Source organism: Thermobia domestica, chromosome 1 (genome assembly GCF_964235325.1).
Source record: "Thermobia domestica chromosome 1, izTheDome1.hap1.1, whole genome shotgun sequence".
NCBI classification, from domain to species: Eukaryota; Metazoa; Arthropoda; class Insecta; order Zygentoma; family Lepismatidae; genus Thermobia; species Thermobia domestica.
In genome coordinates, this window is record NC_137454.1 from 395,198,151 (window position 1) to 395,215,543 (window position 17,393).

The window sequence follows — 17,393 nt, forward strand, 5'->3', positions numbered from 1 at the left end:
AACGTGGACCTACTGATTAACGTGGAGTCCGAATCACATGAGTTCACGGCGGGAATCGAATCCCGGTCTCCCATTCCAAAGGCGCATACGCTAACCGCTTAGCCACGAAGGAGCTCTTTTAATAATTTGATATTAATAAATTCTATTTATGTTGTCTTCTTACTGTTACAATACGACCATTTTTTTTTAGTTTAACCCTCCACGATTATGCATCGAGGCTAAGGGAGCTACTGATGATGAGATGGATGATAAATGGTGGAAGGAAATGGGAGAATCCACTACAAAAGCCTACTGTTACAATATGAGTTGTGTTGCAATGAGGAAGACAGAAAATTGAAATATATTACATTTTGCAAACTACGATTATATCCAGTCGGCTAAAGAATACGGATGACAAATGAGAGAGGAAAAAATAGTCGAATGAGGTTATGGGAAGAAACGGAAGAGAAAAAAGCAACACATAATCTCGTTCACCAGCGCATATAAACTTACTTCTGGTTATGTACACTCATGTCCAAAATTACTGTCGCATGTCTATAAATATATTGTTGCAGGATTATAATTTGATAACTCATTCGCACGGTATTTCTTATAATGTTAGTATGTGTATAATCGGGAAATGTATATTTGTGGTAAATTTCATAGGAAAAGAATTATAAATACGAAAATTACAATGAGTAAAACAAAATGTTGCTAAATGGACAAGAAAGTTTTATTTTCGTTTTATTGTTCTTATTTACTGCTGTTTTGACACGAAATTTCCCACATACATGTCTTTACCGATTATACACATATTAACATTATAAGAAATACAGGGCGAATTCGTTATCAAATTATATTCCTACAACAACATATTTATAGACATGCGACAATAATTTTGGACGTGAGTGTAGTTAACGTACTCGGGAGATCCGGGTTCGATTGTCGATGGGATCTCATATGGTTCAGATCCCGTAATAAGCTGTAGGTCCATATCAGAATCAGTGTCGAAAGGAACTCTAATCTCCAAACCAACCAACCAACAAACCAGACAAGGACATCGCTTGGAATCGAACCAGGAACCCCTTGCAGCAGTTTTGAGCTGGAAAAGGGCGTTCATATTATTATTATTATTATTATTATTATTATTATTATTATTATTATTATTATTATTATTATTATTATTATTATTTTAAAAAATATATATTTCCATTATACATTAAATGAAAAATCAATCTCTATTGTAAGTTGGTGTTGCAATGAAAGAACTGTTATTTTACTGGAAGGAAAAAAATCCGAATGAAATAGTGTTTGTGAGACATCCGTCCTATGGAATTATGGAACGTAACATTAGAGGAGAGTTATATGGCAGCAAACACTATCAAATTCTGAACGATCGAACAGTTGGCTCATAAAACACGGGGAGATGGAGGCCTTTGATCTCTCCCGGGGATCGATTCCTTCTCAAATCTTACGACAAAGCGAGACGGTTTTCTTCATAGCCCTCGGGTCGGGCGACGGAGGTTGGAACAACAGAATTCTTTCTCTCTTTGTTACACGAAAGGAAAGATGGAAAATATTATTCAATATAGCCGCTGTTGCTGTGAAAGGGCATAAAGGATCTCTCTGTAAAAATAATACGGTGCCATCAAATAGACATTTAATATAAAAACTAATAATAAAAGTTTTCAATATCTTGCGTTGAATTTGATCTTGTGCAATCAACAGCACTGTATTGAAGTGTCAAACTGAGGCCCGGCGCTGCGCTCATGTATACTTATTCGTTGACAGTCCATTTTGTTTCTTTGTTATAAAGTCAAACACTGTATTCTGTTCTCCAAATGGATTCCAGTCTAACAACTGATACATTCACTAAAGAAACATCTCATACACACTGCTGCGTTTCAACGGATCCTGTTGCATCAGTTTATCTCAATGTTTGTGTATTAGTCTCTACAGACAAACGTGTATCGCACTATCCTAACAGAACAAGGAAGCAAATCATTAAGAGTCTTCATCCCAGCGAAATTAAAATACCGCTAATTTTACAGTAAATATGTAATATCTTCAAATAGATAAAAGATAATTGAAATATGGAACAAGAGCGCCCTAGACAATATTATTTTGCGTGAGATACCGTTATCACAAGTCACGTAGTGGCTTTCCGTTTTCAGTTGTTTAGAAACGCGAAAATAAATGCCGATTTTCAAAATGGCTCGAAATCGAAAGCAGATAAGTGAGTTGTGATAACGGTTTCTCATGTAAAATAATATTGTCTAGGGCGCTCTTGTTCCACATATCGATTATCTTTTATCTATTTGAAGATATCACATAATTACTGTAAAATTAGCGGTATTTTAATTTCGCCGGAATGAAGACTCTTAACCGTTACCAACCACCAGGCGCGCACGCAGAAATTTTTGTTGGGAGGGGCCCAATACTAAAAGCCACTACGTCTTTGTAGTATTGAACGGGTGTTATTCCGCAGTTTTTCTAAAATACTGCCACGTATATTTTCAGAAAAAAATGATAGAACTAGATTGTCTTGTAAGAGAAAGAGTACAGAGGAACTGTAAGATCAAATTTTCATGTTACATCAATCATTTCCCTGTCAAACAAGTCCAGTTTTATTGAGAAGATTGAGTTAGGTAGTTTGGGGGGAGGTCCAGACAAGGTGGACCTTACCCGCGTGGGTGTGCCCCTGACAAGCACCACCACTCGTCCTACACCTTTTAAGGCAAGGCCAAAACAGATAATTATGGAAAATAGTTTGGTTTCAGTAGAAGATAAAGATTCAATTACAGACACTTTATATTTGTATAATCTAAAATGCACGCTTAAGAATTTAGGACATTCAACTGCCTTCTTTACATCAGGTTCTTCCAATTCACAAATAATTACAATTGCAATCAATTATATATAGTTCGTGCAAGGGCAAAGTTCTTCTTTATACTAACCCCTTAACATTTTGGTTACCAAGTAACTATAAATACGAGGAGGTGCATGTCAAAACAAGTGAATTTCGCTTCACAGCGTAAAACTACGGCAGACTTTCACACTATATATTGAGTACTGCAACTTGAAGTAGTACATCTGTAACTATTGGTTGCAACAGAGTAATAAGGTGAAAAATGGAACCTGTTTCTCGGACGATGAATCCATATCAAAAGGACATTAGGCCTACTAGCTATCCTTTACTGTTTATGGTCTATGGCGATAAACGTTGAAACAGGAAATTGTTAAACCTGAACTAGTTCCGGTTTGAATTAAACGTATCTTTTACAGTTTTTGCTCCGTGATCCGGAAGTACTAGTAAATTTCTAAAATTTCCAGTTACGGTAGAGTGCGGATTCCGATGATATGTACTTTTGACACACTCTATCAGTTGCGGAAAACAGTTTCTCATTATTTGCTATCGTTTCTGTTCTATGGTCATAAATGCTGAAACCGGAAATTGTTAATATGAACCACGTCCGGTTTTAATAGAGGGTCAAGGTAGGAAATAGAACATATTGGTGGGACACGGAATTGATTGGAAAAACCGCGTCTCGATATCTCCTACAGCTTTTGCTCTACTGAAATAACTATTGAAACTGGAAGTAGTAGTAAGTTTCAACCACTTCCGCTTTCGGTAGAGTATTACGGGTTCTAATGATACTTTGAATGGAAATCCACTTGTCATTTTTGTTTATAGCGATAAGAGTTGGAACGGATGAACTGGACTATTTTCGGGAAGTTGAATCGATTGCAAAAAACAGCATCTAGTTATCCTCTACCGTTTTTGCTCTGTGGAAATCAGTATTGAAACTGAATGTAGTAGCAGATTTCAACCACTTCTGCTTTTGGTATATTATTGTGGGTTGTGATGAAGACTATGAATCAATTGCCAAAAACCGCCTGTCGCTATCTATTATCATTTTTATACTTTGGCCATAAACGTTGACACAGAATATCGTTAATTTAAACGGATTCCGGTTTAAATGGAGGGTTAATAGAGAAGATTGAACCAATTGTTGGGGCAATGAATCGACTGCGAAAACTCGCTCTACCATTTTTGCTCTGTGGACACCAGTATTGAAACTAAAAATAGCAGAAATTTGAACGACTCTCTGTTTTGGTAAAGTATTACGAATAGTTGTGGTAATGTTGCTTTGAGATGCTGAATCGATAATAAAAAAAGTTTTATGTGACCGTTTTCGTTCTATGGTGATAAATATTAACATATGCCAACTTATTGGACCGAAATCCGGGCGTTGAAATACACAATTTTATCCACACATGGCTCAATGTATTAATAACCATATTAGCATGGGGGCAATTTAAAGAGTTTTCTCATAACAGACTTAAGCACTTAATTTTAGGTAGAGCGATTAATTTGTTAAGATGAAAGGTTTTGATTGTAGAAATAAAAGTAGAAATATCAAATCAGATAATTACCCAAAACTGGTGCTGTGGCCTTACGTCAAAATCTATAACAACTGTTATATTGAATATTGAAGTTAGGTTATGAATTAAACGAATTTGGTGACAAGGTCGAATAATAAAAGTGTGTTATTAAATTGTAACCAGCATGTACTCATCCAGATTTTGAGAGGTTGATCCTTCTTGCCTGATGGTCACTTCAAAACTCTCTCGAGTTCACTACTCTTTTTGTCCACCTACCTTTTCTTCCTAGTTTTTGGTAGCGTCATTTCTTCCGCTTACGATTACATTTCTAGAATTACCTCGTAACTTGAAGTAGGAACTGTTTGTTATGGCCTTGACACATTGCTACATAACATAAGTTATATTTCCTATTAAAAGAAGTTTTATCTAGACATAGTTTTGAATTGTTATGAGACTTCCTTAATTTCTTTACACGTGTGAACGACCTAACAGCACCAGACTGGGAATTGAGTTTTATTTGCATTTAATATATGAAGATTTACAAAATATTAATGTCAAAATTAATAAAATATTATTTGCCCTTTACCAAAATGCTTTAGTCACATTACAATATTGAAACTGGAAATGGCTATTTTCAACCACTTCTGGTTTAAACAGAGCATTCACAGAGCAAATGGAACGTATCCTTGAGAAGATGAATCGATTGTGAAGAGCCGCTTTTCGATATCTCTTACTGTTTTCGATGATCTGATATGTGTCGAGAAACAGACGGACAGAGAAAGGCGTTCAAGGAGACTTCCGACACTTATGCATAGAGTAGTTTGGAAGTCTAAACAAGTGAATTTCGTTTCTCAGTGTGAAACTAGAGTATACAGCAGACGTACAAACTACGGAAAATTTAAGTACTACATCTATAACTACTGGTTGCAATAGACGAATAAGTTCAAAGATGGAACCTGTTCCACGCACACTGACTGAATCAATATCAAAAAGTCATTACTCGCTATGCCTGTGTGTTTGTTCTACAGCAATAAAGGTTGAAACCGAAAATCGTTAATTTGATCCAGTTCTAGTTTAAATAGAAAGTTAATGAAAAAGATGTAAACTATTCTTGGGACAGTAAATCGACTCTAGAAAACTTCATCTCGATAACTCTTACCCTTTCTAGTCTGTGGACACCAGTATTAAAACCGGAAGTAATATTAATGAGTTGATTTTGAATTTAACGTCACTTTCAGCAGCTACCCTATGAGACGGGGCCTACTGTTTAACGTGGAAATCCGAACCACATGCGCTCCCGCCGGGAAGGAAGTAATATTAAATATGGCTCACATCGGTTTTGGAATAGTGATGGTACACACGACAAAGAAAGTATTTTACAGTTGGCAAATTTTTATTTGCCAATAACTCGGGAACAAATTAATTAATTTGGATCTTTTTGTTGTTATCCTTAGAATAGTTTTAACTTGATAACTTGCCAAAATCGGTACTCTAATAGGTTAATTAATTGTTAAGTTATTAGGAAAAGAAATTTTGTCAACTCAAGGATACTTTCTTTCGTGACTGTACATTGCCCTGAGACGCTGAATCACTTGAAAGAAAAAAAAAAACTTAGCTGAACAAATGACGAGTCAGGCAATCGTTGTTAAGACTCCAAATTTTAGTCTTAAAAGTCCACATTTTATACACCACGAATAAAAGCCATTATAGAAGGGAATCTACGTTTATTTCTCCGCAGCTCACCATATTTGAAGTTCCACTTCCTAAACAAATACATTTAAGAAATGCCAAGAATAGCACATAACTTTCCACTATCGATTTAATGCCACGCATAAGAATATAAGATGATTAAATCACGAAGTTTAAAGAACAAGAAATTAAGAGCTTTGTTACGAAAATAATATGCGAGTATTTACCATCAACAAACGTTTTAATCTATTCAGGACCTTCGTTCAATTCAGAAAAGTCTGCCTTCTCATTCATTTCATACTTGTGTTTCAGACCACAATATTCTAGTTTCCTTCACTTTTTTTCCTAATCACTGGAGTTGAGTTGATTTTGAGTTTAACGTCCCGTTCAGCAGCGAGGCTATATGAGACGTGGACCTACTGATTAACGTGGAATCCGAACCACATGAGCTCCCGCCGGGAATCGAACCCGGGACTCCCACGCCAAAGGCGCGTACGCTAACCGCTTAGCCACGGAGGACCTAATCACTGGAATATCAAATTTTCTGAATTTTAATAATATTAAAAAAAAAAAAAAAACACCTTTGAATGTAAAGCTACTGAAACTGAAGTGAAAATTAAAGTCCTTCGTAACGCTACATTCTGTGTGGTTTGTGGAACACAGAAAGCTGGAGCGAATAACGTTGTTTTCTAAAAAATAAATAAATAAACAGACATTATCATCTGTTTTTCCATGTTTTCCAGCAGCTACTTTTACGACTGTAGAAGTACCAAACGAGTTTATTATTTATTGCTTACAGGTACGTATAATCCATAGGGCATAGGTACAGGAGGGCATCGGGTCCGCCCCCCCCAAAAAAAACTTCCTAACATACATTTGTACACTTTCTCAATAAATCTATCCTTGTTTAACAGGGAAATGATTGATGTAGCATGAAAATTTGATTTTATACTTCATATGTACTGTTACACTCATAAAAAGCACCTAGTACTACCATTAATATATATATATATATATATATATATATATATATATATATATATATATATATATATATATATATATATATATATATAAGTGGAAGTATTATTCAATTACTTATCGTCTTTTCGTGTGAAGGATAATACCCATTCAATACTACATAAATGTAGTGACTTGCAGTATTGGACTCCCACATTCCAAAGTTTGGATCTCTCCCAACAAAAATTTATAGGAACAACTGAGTATAATCTTCCTGCCAATATACCGAAAAACGTAGAATTAGATTTGTTTCTTTGTATTTACATCCTAGAGTTTAAAGGGATTCTGGACCACTGTAATGAGTTCGATGCATTCCCACCGGGAATCGAACTCGGCACTTCGTGTACTACAGCAATAATTAGATTAACGTTGAAGGCTGGTTATGTTACGTATTTGCATTCGTTATTAGATCATTCACTTGATGGTGTAGTCGGTGAGAGTGAGAGTTATTCTTGCCGTTCTATCCTTCAGAAGTTGAGCTGTATCTGTGAAATGAGTGCCACAGTGCGTGAGGACGACCACACTTCTCTATGTATCAACAACAAAGAAGAGTAGAGTTAGTGCCTTAAAACGCAGACATGGCGTGGGTCAATGAAAACTTCCACACACCTTGACCCACCATGAACACCACTCACGTTACCCACTCTGACCCACCAAAATCCATCGTCATCAACTCTGACCCATGATCCACGCCCTCCTCTCCACTGACTAAAAAGTTTAAACTTGTAATAAAACAGAATGTGAAATAATTATACTCAGAGTTGGAATTTCTACAGTCAATCGCTCAACCAACGCTCTGTTACAATACCGGTAGTTCTGACCTTATGATATAAAATGGTAAAAGGTTTGTCACCTTCCAAATTACGATGCATTTAAATTTATATTTGGTCTAGGAATTAATTCGTGCGGGTGGACAAGAGATGGCGCAACGAACGGAGCGTCCCACAGTTCCGTGTATCCACACATGTGTTGCAAACCCCTGTCATCGCGTATCGTTCGTAGTATAGGGCAGTGGATTAAAGCGTCAACAACACCAGTTTGTAGTTAAGTGAACATGGCGCAATTTGTGCCTGATAAAGTGTTTTTGCGGGGTGTCCTGCTGCATTACTTTAACATGCAGAAAAGTGCGACTGAAAGTCATCGTATTTTGGTGGAAGTGTATGGGGACCATGCTCTAGCTGAGCGAACGTGTCAGAAGTGGTTTGCACGGTTTAGAAGTGGTGATTTCGGCTTGGCAGACCAAGAGCGAGCTGGACAGCCAAAAAAAATTTAAGACGAAGAATTGACAGCATTGCTCGAGCAGGATTCGTGTCAAACGCAGGAACAACTTGCAGCAGCATTAGGCGTTGATCAAACAACAGTCTCCAAACGCTTGAAAGCCATGGGAATGATTCAAAAGATGTCACATTGGGTTCCACATGAATTGAAAGACAGAGACGTTGAAAGACGAAAAACCATTTGCGAATTGCTGCTTCAAAAACAGAGCAGAAAGGGGTTTCTGCATCGAATTATTACGGGTGATGAGAAGTGGATCCATTACGAGAACCCTAAACGAAAAAAGGCCTGGGTGAAACCAGGTGAACCAGGTCCATCACAACCAAAACGAGATATTCACTGTGCAAACGTTATGCTGTGCATATGGTGGGATATGAAAGGTGTGGTGTACTATGAGCTGCTGCAACCGGGTGAAACTATGAATGGAGAACGTTATCGACGACAATTAATGCGTTTGAAGCAAGCTCTGGCCAGAACACGACCAGAATGGGAGAACATACATGATAAACTTATTGTTCAACATGATAACGCTCGCCCACATGTCGCAAAACCGGTCAAAACCTATTTAGAAAATGTCGGATGGGAAGTTTTACCCCACCCGCCGTATTCACCAGACGTTGCTCCTTCGGACTACTACTTGTTCGATTGCATGAACAACGATTTGATTGGACAGCGGTTTACTTCTTCAGAAGATATCGAAACATGGGTCTCTGACTGGATCGCTTCCAAGGATGAGGACTTCTTTCGCCACGGAATCCGTACATTGCCTGACAGATGGGCGAAAGTGGTGGCTAGCGATGGACAATATTTTTCTTAAGGTATTTATGTATTTTGTGTTTGTACTACAGCTTCAATGTGTGCGTACCAACCGCACGAATTAATTCCTAGACCAAATAATATATAATTATTTCTTCGTTGGCTTACAGATATTTTTCAGTATAAAATAGGATGAAATTTGAGTCTCAAACCAACGTAAAGAAAAAAAGAACTAAAATTTTCCATATAATTAAGCATCCTGTACAAATTTAAAATTCCCATGTAATTAAGCTTACAGTATAAATTTTATGTCCATTTTTCTCACAACTTTATGGCTTGATTGCCTTATGCTCCGAAGGCTTCATTTAATCAGTAATTATTATAATAGAAAGCTGTAGATTTAAAATGTGAAGCACTGTAGCTTTTGTTTCTCAATTAGGGGTCTAATAATTGTTTCTCAACTAATATCAATCGTTTTCGATTATTTTTACAAATCAAACCATTACCAATTTCGAATATATAGAAAATCTTCTCCAATAAAAGAGATTTAAAAAAAAAAATGCCACGACTTGTTCTGTTTATTTTTAATAGAGAGTTAATATACTGAATTTCAGCGCTCTAAGTTGAACGGCTCGTAAGATACTCAATTTTTCGCAAAATTTCGGACCCAGACTCTCCTTAGGATATGTATCATAATGAAAATGACATGCGTAACTTTCCAGTTGGGATTGAGGCCTAACCATATATTAAGTCATTTCATTTGACTTTGCAATTTGGCCGTGATGTTCATGCACACATAGTTATATTCATTTTTTATATATACAGATCATTTTAAAATATTTTTTCCAGTAGGCAGCCCCTCTAAAAGCTCACAGGCTGTCTCTCGAAAGCCAAGTAATGAGTGCTACTGCTATTATTACAATTGCAAATATCAATATCCAAAAGTGTTTGAAGTTCTTTTTTTTTTTTCAATAGAAACAAATGGAAAAAGGAAGGAAAAAAAAGCCTTGAAAGAAAAACGTAGACAAATTCACCAGTGTTCAAAAGATGCTGTCTACAATGTACTGAGCAGAATGAGTCGGTGGATCGTAATGGGTTGGTGAGTCACAGTCGATCGGTGTCACAGTGGGTCACGGTGGGTGGTAGGTCGCAGTGGGTCACGTCCCATTGACCCACGACCCACTGACCATTCTATCTCTGCTACATTGCCTTACTCCAAATATGGAGCGTACTTTTGCTCTGTCCCGAATGGAACAAGTGCCTTTACATTTTATCTTCAGTTCAAAGAGCCAACAGAGTATGATTTACGAACTTCTTTGCTTGTCACTACAAAGTGGCGTTTAAATTGATCTGAGGAAAGCAAACTCACCATCCGGGAGCCAACTCCCATTTCACCGTTGCTATATGACTATATTGCCTTAATTGAGGTCAATACTGTCATATTGTTTTGTTTCGTAACTCGAATCGATTACGGGATGTACACTCTCTACCTCCTTCGGCTCTTGTAACTCACAGATACATTGTATGTTAAGCTTTCTTTTCCAACAAACTCCAGTAACAATAAAGGAACCACATTCTTCCTGTTGCATGAAGTATATCTGTCAGGTTTTCTGGTTTAATATTTTCCTTGTGTTTAATTAATAAAGAACTGGCTTTCGTTGAACATGAATGGGAAATGGAAGGAAGTAATGATCAAACATTTCGTTAATTTTTCAGATAGGTTCTACCAAACATCCAAAGGGTAACTTTTCGTAAAGGGAAGCCATTGATTTCTGTGAAATGAATCCCGGTCTGTTATAGTCATCTAGCGTTATAGTCATCTATATAATATTCGCAATGCGGTCAAAGTTTGTTTGCAAAGAAACACATTTTGTTCCCTTCGAACATTTCCCTGTCTTTTGTGAGAAATCTAACGTCCCATTTCCATGTTTAAGCCACGTGGTTTCTTCAAAGCATTCTCATCACTAGATACAGTAATAATTCATTTCTTTAATGCAGTGCCTCTCGAACTTCATTCTGAAAGTGATCTATGGACCCCCTTGCAATGCCATCTGATATTTGACATGGTATTAAAAAAAATTATACGAATTACAATTACCACTGGCAATAAAAAGATAAAAAAGAATAATGCAATAAGCAATTTATTCTAAAGATATATGATTGTTTCCCAGTGAACGAAATTCCAATTGAAAATACAGTAACTTGCAAGATTTTTTTAAAAAAGTAAATCCACTTGATAAATAATGTTCTCAAATGTGGGTTCACTAATGTGAGGAATGAAATTATTTGTGTTTTTCCATAATTGCATTGAAATCTGAAATAAGTATTGTGAACATCAGTCTTAGATCCGATTCCAAACTAAGACTATTTTGCTTTAAGGTTTTAATACTGCAAAGAGCAGAAAAGGTCTGCTCACATAAATAAGTGATAGGGAAAGGCATCAAATGTTGCAATGCCTTTTTAGACAACTCTTCATACTCCCAACGCAAATGCAACCAAAAACTACAAAGTTCATTTTCTTTGAAAACGTTTTTCCATTAAGTATAGCAGGATGGTTACTATAGCTGTTCTTGTTCTGTGTTAGAGAGTCATACCTTATACGTCATGGATTCCTCCAGTAGTGAAAGGATTTTTAGTGGAAACATTACAGATTGTGAGACAGGGAAATATTCTCGAAAACCTGCAGTTAATGTTCAAGTGTCCTACAAGTGTTTTGGTATTTCAGCAGAGAGTTTTTCACCTGAAGAATCAATTAAATCCTTCAACACTGGAAATGAATAGTTATTGTTTTGTATTCGTTACTTAACTTAAAAAATACTTCTTGCATAACAGCTGTGAGATCCCATTTCAACACATTTCAATTTTTAGGCGTCCCGGACCCCTGGGGACCCCTTTGAGAACTACTGCTTTAATAGATCTATGTATTAAACATATTTTAGCTTGTATTAGTTCCAGCCACTCGCATTTCTTTTAACTTTTAAGGGACCGCGAAGTGAGATCCTAAATACCAAGCAACTTCTTAAAAGAACTGCAGATTTAATTTATTTTTACATGTCAATATTTCATTCCCTAATTAGTATAGACGAGTGGTATTCTTTCTTTTCCGCGCGTATCCCTACTGATACTTTCCCATTGAAGCATGTACCCTAGGTAAGTGTATTAAAAATAAATTACACAATTTATTATTTATGAATTAAATAACCCAGCTTCACTATAAACAGCGAATCAGCTATAAATTTAAGAGGGGCAGTCGAATGAAAAATGCAACTGCAAAAAGAGCACCAACTGATGCTAACACCGCCCGTGTTGAAAATTTCGTTATCGAAGAAAGGCATGTCACCATGCAGGAGATTTGTAATATACGGGGGCTAACAACGGGAACAGTAGAACGAATAGTTACCAACGAACTGGGTCTAAGGAAAGTTTCTTCTGCTGTGCTGGGTTCCACAAATGTTTAATAACAATCAAAAAGAGGCAGTTCGATCAAGTGTTGCAAATTTGAGACGCTTCAGAAGAGAGGAACGCAATTTCTTGGAAAGTGTTGTTACTATGGATGAATCCCATATTTCATTATTCAATCCAGAAAAAAAGGCAGCGATGCACTGGAAACACTATCAGAAAATTTTGTCAGGTGGCGTCCGATGAGACGGTGCTGTACGTTAACTTCTGAAATTCTTAGGCAATGATACTGTCCCTGTTCCGAAAGGTCATACAATTACAAGTGAATATTTTCGTGCACTTTTGGAAATAATATTTTTGCCAAAATTGACTGACCACAAATGGCAATTTTATCTTCCTCATGGACAATACATCGCCACACTGGGCTAATTGACATCATTGTTGACTGATCACGACGCTGAACTTCTGCCACGCCTACCCTACTCACCAGACTTAACCCCAAGTGAATCTGGATGTACATAAATATAAATGATTCTTCTCGTGCATGCTATTTTGCCATTAGATCATCCCTGGGAAGTGCTATTTTTCAGTATCTCAAACATCCCCCCCCAAAGATATCTATGTCACATGCTACATAACAACGGACAGAGCGATGACAACTGTGTACCAATAAAGAGGGATAGTTTTTTTTTTTAAAAAAAAAAAAGAAACGCAGGTTAGTTCCTTGTATTTCCTTGTTCTTAGAAATTTGAACGAAACGGTAGTACTTTTGGTGTGCACTTCGTACATATATATGGCTTGTGTATGTGTCCTTGTTGCACAGTCTCGACTTCGATTCCCGGTGGAAAACCTAAAAGATTTGTACTCATTACGATGATTCCATTCAATGTTAAACTGTAGGTTTACGTCTCATATGGCCTCCATGCTCAAAAGTGGCGCTAAACTCGAATTACACAGATCATGCATATAGTTTGAGCATATGTATATATTACAAAGAGAGACAGACACCTATAACACGCTCAACTTAATTAATTTGTTAGTGCTGTGATTGAAGTAAATTCTGCGAAATGCAATTATATTGTCGCACATAGTTAAGCCTCGTTCTCTGGTTATTGAAACTGATATAGCAGCACGCTCGCTAAAAAGAATTGCAAGGTCATTGTATCTGTCCACCGTGATTAAAACGTGACGCAAAGCAGCTTAATTGCCCGTTGATGAGTTTCCATGTATTAAATGCCTTAATAAACGACAGTCAATATCACACATGTCGCTCAGTCTTTGTGTATCTGTGATCACAAAAACAGATATTTTTCAGTTACTTTATGGACATAACGAACATGAATACGAACTACCCAGCACACACTAAAACGAAAAGTCACTCATCAAGTAAGAGAAAAAGAAATTGAGAACAATTACAAGAATTTAAAAAAAAAAAGTTTTCAAATCAGACAAACTGTATTCAAAGTAGTCGTCTTCAATACATAAATGCAATTCTGGCCTCAGCCGAAGGAGTTACGGGATAAAATTTGTGAGGATGACTGTGTATCGGGTTCTTGTCCGAAACTTTCCGATTTCGATTGCGAAGCAAAACGACAACTATTAATTTATGCCGGTTGACAGATTAGCTCACTCAAACTCTATTGTTTGCTTTGTGGTGTGAGAAGAGGCATTATCATGATGCAAGAGAGTAAAGAGAAAGATAATTTTACACTTGAAAGCTATTACAGCTAGAGTGAAGGGGGCATTATCATGATGCAAGAGAGTAAAGAGAAAAATAATTTTACAGTTAAAAGAGCTATTAGAGCGATTTGTTGATTAGTAACTGCGACTAGACCAGATCTACAGAAAACACGACGTAGATTACATCCTTCATTTGTTTGTTGTCTTTTGACAGTTTCGTTGGAGTTAGGTCATTTTAATACACACATATAGGACCTACATGCCAATGTTGTTGTGTAGAGTATCCTGAAATGAATTTTAAATCGCATCACTCATCAGTAACGATCTACGAAACAATGTGGGTCAACCTCGATTCAACATGTCTAAAGTTTTATAACTAACTGAAATGCCCGTTCTTCGTACGGAGAGCGTAGGTTTAGGGAAAATAGGTGAATTTCATTCCCACTTAGAATACGCATGGGACTTAGACATAGTGAGTGCCACTATTCATCTCAGTAATCACTAAAACTATGGACTCGAAACTAAATATTAGTCGTTTCTGATTGTTAAGATCACGTGAATGGGCCTGCAATGTTTGTACGTCCGTTACTCTACACGAAAACTCGAATGAAACACAATTTTTCAAATTTACTTTTATTGGGTAGCTAGAGTGTTTATATTGGCCGAATTCGTTCATGGAGTCAATTCGTTAACATCTTCATGGATAGCGGTGGCAATTCATATCGTACGATTCGCGTGATCCTCTTTACTGTCTTCAGCAGAGTTTACATTTACCTACCACTCCTAGGAGCACAAGAAGTGTCTTCCTCCAGAGTATTTTCTGAAGCTGTATGAGTACTAAGTTTGATTGAATAAGAATATGAGAGGGAACAAGAATGTCAGGAAAATGGATGGAAATGATGTTGATGACACACGAATTCACATGGCCTCAAATTGTAACAGAAGTGAGCAGTGGCGGATCCAGGGGGGCCATCGCCCCCGCCAGAAGAGAAAACTTTCTTATTTTATACATATAAATAAAACCCATTCCAGAGTTTGAAGGTGTTAAAAGTAGCTCTAAGTAACAGTATGACAACCCACCGTCCCTCCCAGAAGTCGGTCCTGGATCCACCCCTGGAGATGAGCACCCTGCCACTGAGCCACTGTGTCCTTGGTAATGGAACTTGTGGAATACCCGGTACTATTTAAATATACGGGAAGTACTTGAGACATACTCCTAGGATTAGGTAGTTTGAGATAGAAAGAGAGAGGTCTCTTGTGCAAACTATATAGACAAACGAAGCGAAACAAGTGGAGACTCTGAAACCTAATTACTTGTTTATGTAGATCTACCTCCCACCGCTACACTCTGCAACTTAAATGGATTTGTGTTTCTATTTTTTCATCCGTGCATTGAAAAAACAGCCTTGAAACTTAATGCTAACAATAGTACTTGAAAACTGAGAGAAACACGCCGTGAGAGAAAAAGCATTGAATTGAACGAGAGCTGTTGACAGAAGCAGAGTTAATCTCTCTTCAGAATCCTTTGATTTCCCGGGGGACCAACGCAAGCACAAATAACAATCGTATTACTTACACAAACAGCCGGCTTCCAATGCATGATTAACGCTCTTTTTCTTTTATTATTTTAAATTAGAAATACTGAAACAACATCGGTTATTAGGTACACCAATCCCACTTTAATTTTCTATGCACAATATAATGATTTCCATGGTTACCAGAATAAAACATAGTTAGTCAATATACTTTTTCACATTTTGATGGTTTATTAGCAACAACGGGCATTGCATTTCTAATAATAGTAATAAGGTAATTTCTTCAGCAACTTTTGCAAAAATTTCATACGAAACTCTGTGCACGTTCATGTCAATCTGGTTAGTGCGGTGATTTTTGTGCTCGTGGTCCAGAGTTCGACAATAAGCGTTGAAAAAAAGCAATGGATTACATCTTATTCTAAGCTGTAACTCCCATGTCATACTGGATCGTTCAATGAATCAATGATCATCCTATAACGATGAAATGCTTCAATCAAAACGTAACATTCCGAACTTTCAGTTTTGGAAATCGATTATATGAGGGAGGATGAGAAACTAAGGTTACAAGGCGGATATTTCTGGAGTTTCATCTGTTATACAGAAATGAGAAGCACTCGGTAATTTTAATACATGGAGTTGGCAACTATGCAGAGTTTCAGCCACCCGCCACGTACGGCACTAGTTGTAGGTACACACAAATGGCGACTTGTTTGGAAAACTGGTCTCCTGAAGAAGTCCGCTCAGTTATTCAATTTCTGTGGGCGAAACATGTAACCGCGGCAGAAGTTCATCGGCAGCTCGTAGAGGTTTATTACAATCAGCATGTCGCAGAATGGTGTCTTCCTTCATGACAACGCGCGCCCGCATACAGCCAGGAAGACCATCACGCTGTTGAAGCAGTTTTACTGGGACATCATCAACCACCCTCCGTACAGTCCGACCTCGCTCCAAGCGACTTTCACTTGTTCCCGCACTTGAGGAAGCACTACGAGGCCATAGCTTTGCTTCAGACGACGAGGTGAAACACTTCGTAACAATGTGGTTGAACCTGCAAGAACAGGATTTTTACCAGAAGAGAATCTTCGAACTCATCCCCACGATACTACATGTGCCTCAACCGACTACTGTATGTCGAAAAATAACCCAATGTATGTACTATCTTTAGGCTGTATGAAGTAATACAGTATATACACGTTCCACTGCAGGCTTTGTAACCTTACTTTCTGATCACTCCTCCTAGAATTAAGCATAATCAAAGGTCATCTTATAAAGTGTTTACACCTGTCTTTCCGCCTGTCGACAGCTATCACTCATCATAGAAAAACCAGTTAAGAGACAGTGAGAAATGGTTTCCTAATTCGATCAAGTGTTCCATGACTAGACTTCACCTTTTGTTCGTTAGGTCTCTATTCAAACTGGAAGCGGCAGAAACCAACCACTTCCAGTCTCAAGATTCATAATCGAAAAGTAAGAAAAGTAATACACAACGAGAAGCATCTTTTCCCAATGGATTCAGTATCCTAAAAATTCACAACCAGTTCCATCTCCACCCTTCTTTCTCTCTACTAAAACCGGAAGTGCTAGAAATCTACTACCATTTCCGATTCCAATAATGATCACCTGCAAGAAATGGCTTATGGGGCGTTTACACTTAGTCGATTTGCGTTCGATTCA

The 17,393-nt window shown here is 37.3% G+C and overlaps 1 protein-coding gene across 2 annotated transcripts in view; it reads right to left on the reverse strand.

Annotated features, from left to right (window-relative positions):
• The window catches only part of Tusp (WD40 superfamily protein Tusp), a 320,891-nt gene that overhangs the window by 122,986 nt on the left and 180,512 nt on the right, over positions 1-17,393 (reverse strand). The window lies entirely within an intron of this gene.